This window comes from Bos taurus, chromosome 4 (assembly GCF_002263795.3).
Source record: "Bos taurus isolate L1 Dominette 01449 registration number 42190680 breed Hereford chromosome 4, ARS-UCD2.0, whole genome shotgun sequence".
NCBI classification, from domain to species: Eukaryota; Metazoa; Chordata; class Mammalia; order Artiodactyla; family Bovidae; genus Bos; species Bos taurus.
Genome location: NC_037331.1, coordinates 17,025,594 through 17,032,583, shown reverse-complemented (window position 1 = coordinate 17,032,583; position 6,990 = coordinate 17,025,594).

Genomic DNA, 6,990 nt, shown 5'->3' with positions numbered 1-6,990 from the left:
CCATCTAGTCAAGGCTGCTTTCTCCAGTGGTAATGTGGATTGTGAGAGTTGGACTATAAAGAAAGCTGAGTGCCAAATAATAGATGATTTTGAACTGTGGTTTTGGAGAAGACTCTTGAGAGTCCCTTGGACTGCAGGGAGATTCAACCAGTTCATCCTTTAGGACTTGAATTTTCATTGGAAGGACTGATGCTGAAGCTGAAACTCCAATACTTTAGCCACCTGATGTGAAGAGCTGATGCATTTGAAAAGATCCTGATGCTGGGAAAGATTGAAGGAGAAGGAGAAGGGGATAACAGAGGTTGGGATGGTTGGATGGCATCACTGACTCAATGGACCTGAGTTTGAGTAAACTCCAAGATTTGGTGATGAACAGGGAAGACTGGCATGCTGCAGTCCATGAGGTGGCAAAGAGTTGGATACAACTCAGTAACTGAACTCAACTGAACTGAAACACAACTTTAAAAGGCAGCACCCACGACAAACTTTCAAAAGCAGATATGTGCTATGGAGACCTCAAACAGGACTTTTTCTGTACATCCTGATCTACTTGTTACAAAAGTAATACTGCAGTGTCTCCTAACATGTATTTTCATCTGGAATATTACCACCCATATCTTGGCTGACTCCTCCCAGTTCAAACATCGCTCCTCAGAGGGGAACTTCCCTCACAAATTACTTAGGCATAAACTGCCCTCTTAACCCCTTATTGTATTTATCAATGTATGATATTACCTTTTCTATTCATTTCTAGTTTTCTTTCTCTATCCATCATAGAGGCACACACCAATATAAGCTCCAGAAGAATATGGACATTGTCCACACTCATCACTATCACAGTGACAGCCATTCCCTACCCATTCCCTACACATGCCTATAGCACTATATGACAAGGAACTACTTAACTCTTTCTAAAAGTCAGTGTCGCTATCAAAAGAGTGAGTCTAAATCGTACTCTACAAGATTATTAGATACTAAATGAAAGTAAAATGTGTGAAATGGCTTTATATCATTTACATATAAGTTTAAGCTGCAAATGCACATTGATCTTATAGTAAGATATACAATGAAACCCTCAGTATGCATTGAAAGGACTGATGCTGAACCTGAAGCTTCAATACTTTGACCACCTGATGTGAGGAACTGACTCATTGGAAAAGACCTTGATGCTGTGAAAGATTGAAGGCAGGAGGAGAAGGGGATGACAAAGGAAAAGATGTTTGGATGGCATCACTGACTCAGTGGACATGAGTTTGATCAAATTCTGGGAGATGGTGAAGGACAGGGAAGCCTGGTGTGCTGCAGTCCATGGGGTCACAAAGAGTCAGACACAACTGAGCAACTGAACAACAGCAACAACAAAATGAAACTTAAACAGATGTTGCTTTTACTGAGTTGTACCTAGAACCAGTGTGAAACTGGCTAACACTTCTGAGTTCTCGGCTCACAGAATACAATTTAAGGACTATATTATGAACTTCAGAATATTTTTCTTTTCTTTCTTTTTTATTTTTTTAATACATCAGTGTCTCTTTTGCTGTCTCGTACACAGGGTTATTGTTACCATCTTTCTAAATTCCATATATATGCATTAGTATACTGTATTGGTGTTTTTCTTTCTGGCTTACTTCACTCTGTATAATACGTTCCAGTTTCATCCATCTCATTAGAACTGATTCAAATGTATTCTTTTTAATGGCTGAGCAATACTCCATTGTGTATATGTACCAAAGCTTTCTTATCCATTCATCTGCTGATGGGCATCTAGGTTGCTTCCATGTCCTGGCTATTATAAACAGTGCTGCGATGAACATTGGGGTACACGTGTCTCTTTCCCTTCTGGTTTCCTCAGTGTGTATGCCCAGCAGTGGGATTGCTGGATCATAAGGCAGTTCTATTTCCAGTTTTTTAAGGAATCTCCACACTGTTCTCCATAGTGGCTATACTAGTTTGCATTCCCACCAACAGTGTAAGAGGGTTCCCTTTTCTCCACACCCTCTCCAGCATTTATTGCTTGTAGACTTTTGGATCGCAGCCATTCTGACTGGTGTGAGATGGTACCTCATAGTGGTTTTGATTTGCATTTCTCTGATAATGAGTGATGTTGAGCATCTTTTCATGTGTTTGTTAGCCATCTGTATGTCTTCTTTGGAGAAATGTCTATTTAGTTCTTTGGCCCATTTTTTGATTGGGTCATTTATTTTTCTGGAATTGAGCTGTAGGAGTTGCTTGTATATTTTTGAGATTAGTTGTTTGTCAGTTGCTTCATTTGCTATTATTTTTTCCCATTCTGAAGGCTGCCTTTTCACCTTGCTAATAGTTTCCTTTGTTGTGCAGAAGCTTTTAAGTTTAATTAGGTCCCATTTGTTATTTTTTCTATATGGGTTGTCCTGTGTCTCAAGTTCTCATCCATTCCTTCCCGTTAATCTGCTAACTCAAACACTGCTGTTAAATAAATGATGAATTAGTGTTGCATCTTGCTGTGGAAAGTTCTATTGGCTCCTTTTATAGAAAGGATTTGACACTTAAAATGACATTTCTTTTTCAATCAAGTCTAATACTTGAATATCAGTTAGCAAAAGAACTATGACTTTGATGCCAACTTCATTTCATTTAATTTTTAACCTAAAAATTCAGAGAAAAAACAAGAACATATACGAGATTTTCCTTTGATCTTTGCATTGACAGCAACTTCATTTTTCTCAATAATAAAACAAGTTGGTTGAGGTCATTGAAAAACAAGTAAGAAGAACAAAAACAGAAAAGAATAGGTTCATGATGGCACATTTTGCTCTTATGACTTTTAGCCCAAAGACCCCAAGCATGCTTTGCAAATGTTCTATTTACTATCCAATAAGATTTTAGAGATTGTAGCATGTGTGTGTGTTCAGTCGTGTCTGACTCTTTGAGACCCCATGTACAATAGCCTGCCAGGCCCCTCTGACCATGGGATTCTCCAGACAAGAATATTGGAGTGGGTTGTCATTTCCTTCCCCAGGGCATCTTTCCAATCCAGGATCACCCCCATCTCCTGCATTGGCAGGCGGGTTCTTTACCACTGAACCACCAGGGAAGCCCTTGGTGATTTTAGTCATCAGCAAATGAGCAATTGTCCAAGCTCTGGTCTTATAAATTTAGATATCTAGATTTGAGTAACAAATCAAATTTTCAATTCATACTGAAAATGAAAAGAGGAATCAGTGTTCCTGTTACACCATCCTAAGGTATTTAGTCACATATACTCATTTTTAGAAGAAAAATTCACTTATAATTGTTGAGGCTACCATTCAATCCTATTCACTGTCTCCATTTTTAATGATGATAAATCACTTGATCCTGACTGAAAATCCTCAATTAATTTCAATAGCAATTGAATATGTATTTAATACCAAATCAAGGGGGATGGATTCTGTTCTCTTTTCACAGCATCCTCTGCTATCCTAGGAATCATTTTCCCCAGAGACATCACCTAGTTAGACTGAAACAATTGTTGTGGATGATTGCTTTGTATCAAATTCATTGTTAACTACTAATCAGAAAAACCTAATTAGATGTGCTATTTTCTTATTCCTCAATTTTTGAAACTAGAGGTTTAAAAAGAATTCCTCCTCACTTGTTTCAATTATCGAGTCTGTCTTTTAGTGTTGATGTAAAATCTGGGTGTTGATTTCCCCGACATTTCAAACTAAAAATTTCAGGTGGAAAAAAAAAAAAACTATTAGAAACTTAGTTACTTGTAATAAAATTATGCTAGCTCTTCTTGACTAGATTGCTTTAGAACTAAAGCTTTGAAACCTGTCACAGGTCTTAAAAAATAAAATTGCTTGAGTAGCCGAGGAGAACTGTATTAAAATGCAAATTTCCAGCTGTTAATATTTCTTCAAAAACCAATAATCCCTCAAGGCCACCAATATGTCATAATTCTTAATGGAAAAATATCCCTTAGGCAGAATGGCCTTTCTAAGTTGACTTTTGATTAAACTTAAAATATTATATGGTAACAAAAAAATTAAAATAAGAAGAAACATAAATATAGGACCCTACCAAAAAGTCATCCAGCATGCAACTAAAAGAAAGGGAGGGAGAGACCCATCTTATATCACTAATTCATGAAAAATACACCCTGCTTGAAAATTAGCCATAATAATTGGTGATATAAAATATTTGGTTCTTTTAAAACCACTCAATAATTGCAAATCTGTGTTGGTTTAGTGTAAGAAAGGGTGTTTCATTTTGAAAGAGACAAAATATTTTTAGCAACTTACACTCATTGGACCGAATGACAAAAATTAGACTTCAGAATTAAATACCCCTACAATTTTTGTAAGATTTCTACAGGTATTACAATGCAAAATAGTGGAGTTTTGTGATGAATTTATTCTATTGTATGATACTTTTGAAATTTGTAACAAATGAGACCCAGTGATTCTATGTTTAATTAATATATTTATGAAATTTTTGAATGTTCAGAGAAGTTGGAGGATTGTACATTATACATGTATATATCCCCTACCTAGATTTCACAAATAACATTTTTTGTTTGCCTGGTTGCATATATAAGAATTTGTACATTATAATAAGAGATTATTACTCCAGAATGATTGATCCAGCATTGGTAAGAGTGTAGCCAATTCACTAGCTAATTAACTGAGTGATTAAAAATCAAAAGATTCTCCTTGAAATAAAATTTTCTAAAATTCACATTTTAAGTATCTATATAAGAATAATATCCACATAAGTTTAGGGTCAGTTCAGGTCAGTTAAGTCACTCAGTCGTGTCTAAATCTTTGCGACATCATGAACTACAGCATGCCAGGTTTCCCTGTCCATAATTAACTCCCAGAGCTTGCTTAAACTCCTGTCCATCAAGTCAGTGACACCATGCAATGACTGCATCCTCTGTCATCACCTTCTCCTCCCGCCTCCAATCTTTCCCAGCATCAGAGTCTTTTCAAATGAGTCAGTTCTTCGCATCATGTGGCCAAAATATTGGAGTTTCAGCTTCACCATCATTCCTTCCAATGGCTATTCAGGACTGATCTCCTTTAGGATGGACTGGTTGAATCTCCTTGCTGTCCAAGGGAATCCCAAGACTCTTCCCCAACACCATAGTTCAAAAGCATCAGTTCTTCGGTGCTCAACTTTCTTTGTAGTCCAACTCTCACATCCATACATGACGACTAAAAAACGTCAGCTTTGACTAGATAGACCTCGTTGGCAAACAATGTCTCTGCTTTTTAATATGCTATCTAGGTTGGTCATAATTTTTTTTCCAAGGAGTAAGCGTCTTTTAATTTCATGGCTGCAGTCACCAACTGCAGTAATTTTGGAGCCCCTCCAAAATAACATCTCTCACTATTTCCACTATTTCCCCATCTATTTGCCATGAAGTGATGGAACTGATGCCATGATCTTTGTTTTCTGAATGTTGATTTTAAGCCAACTTTTTCACTCTCCTCTTTCACTTTCATCAAGAGGCCCTTTAGTTCTTCACTTTCTGCCATGAGAGTGGTGTCATCTGCATATCTGAGGTTATTGATATTTCTTATGGAAATCTTGATTCCAGCTTGTGCTTCATCCAGCCCAACATTTCACATAATGTTCTCTGCAAATAAGTTAAATAATCATGGTGACAATGTGCAGCCTTGATGTACTCCTTTCCCTACTTGGAACCAGTCTGTTGTTCCATGTCTGGTTCTAACTGTTGCTTCCTGTCCTGCATACAGATTTCTCAGGAGGCAGGTAAGGTGGTCTGCTAGTCCAATCTCTAAGAATTTTCCATGATTTGTTGTGATCCACACAGTCAAAGGCTTTGGCATAGTCAATAAAGCAGAAATAGATATTTTTCTGGAACTCTCATTTTTTTTTTTTTTTTGATGATCCAATGGATGTTGGCAATTTGATCTCTGGTTCCTCTGCCTGTTCTAAATCCAGCTTGAACATCTGGAAGTTCACAGTTCATGTACTGCTGAAGCCTGGCTTGGAGAATTTTGAGCATTACTTTGCTAGTGTGTGAGATGAGTGCCAATTGTCCAGTAGTTTGAGCATTCTTTCACATTGCCTTTCTTTGGGATTGGAATGAAAACGGACCTTTTCCAGTCCTATGGCCATTCCTGAATTTCCAAATTTGTTTGCATATTAAGTGCGGCACTTTGACAGCATCATCTTTTTGGATTTGAAATAGCTCAATGGAATTCCATCATCCCCACTAGCTTTGTTCATAGTGATGCTTCCTAAGGCCCACTTGGCTTCACATTCCAGGATGTAGGCTCTACTTGAGTGATCACACAATCATAGTTATCTGGATCAAGAATATCTTTTTTGTATAGTTCTTCTGTGTATTCTTGCCACCTTTTCTTAATATTCTGCTTCTGTTAGGTCCATACCATTTCTGTCCTTTATTGTGCCCATCTTTGTATGAAAAGTCCCCTTAGTATCTCTTATTTTCCTGAAGAGATCTCTAGTCTTTCCCATTCTATTGTTGTCCTCTATTTCTTTGCACTGGTCAATAAGGAAGGCTCTCTTATCTCTCCCCGCTATTCTTTGGAACTCTGCATTCAAATGGGTATATCTTTCTTTTTCTCCTTTGCCTTTAGCTTCTCTTCCTTTCTCAGCTATTTGTAAAGCCACATCAGACAACCATTTTTCCTCTTCGCATTTCTTTTTCTTGGGGATTGTCTTGATCACTGCCTTCTGTACAATGTCATGAACCTCATTCATAGTTCTTCAAGCACTCTGTCTATCAGATCTAATCCCTTGAATGTTTGTTACTCCCACTATATAATTATAAGGGATCTGATTTAGGTCAGTGTCCCAGACCCTGCAGCTGGCCACCAATGACCCACACCTCCACCAGAAACTCCTGGACACTCGTGGGCAAGTCTGGGTCAGTCCCTTGTGAGGTCACTGCTCCTTTCTCCTGGGTCCTAGTGGGCACAAGTTTTGTTCGTGCCCTCCATGAGTCTGTTTCCCCAGCCCTGTGTAAGTTCT